Raw genomic sequence first — 504 nt, 5'->3', positions numbered from 1 at the left:
TTGTCGAAGGCCCTTTCCGCACCTGGGATAATCATGTGGTTTTTGTCTTTGGTTCTGTTTATATGCTGCATTACGTTTATTGATTTGCATATGTTGAACCAGGCTTGCATCCCAGGGATGAAGCCAACTTGATCATGGTGGATAAGCTCTTGGATGTGCTGCTGGATTCGGTTTGCCATTATTTTATTGAGGAGTTTTGCAGCGATGTTCATCAGGGATATTGGGCTAAAATTCTCTTTTTTTTATTGTGTCTCTGCCAGGCTTTGGTATCAGGATGATGCTGGCCTCATAAAATGAGTTAGGGAGGAGTCCCTCTTTTTCTATTGATTGGAATAATTTCAGAAAGAATGGTACCAGCTCCTCTTTGTACCTCTGGTAGAATTCAGCTGTGAATCCGTCTGGTCCTGGGCTTTTTTTGGTTGGTAGGCTATTAATTATTGCCTCAATTTCAGAGCCTATTATTGGTCTATTCAGGGATTCAACTTCTTCCTGGTTTAGTCTTGG

The sequence above is a fragment of the Mandrillus leucophaeus genome, unplaced genomic scaffold, assembly GCF_000951045.1.
Source record: "Mandrillus leucophaeus isolate KB7577 unplaced genomic scaffold, Mleu.le_1.0 Scaffold659, whole genome shotgun sequence".
NCBI classification, from domain to species: Eukaryota; Metazoa; Chordata; class Mammalia; order Primates; family Cercopithecidae; genus Mandrillus; species Mandrillus leucophaeus.
Note: the sequence above shows the minus strand (reverse complement) of the source record.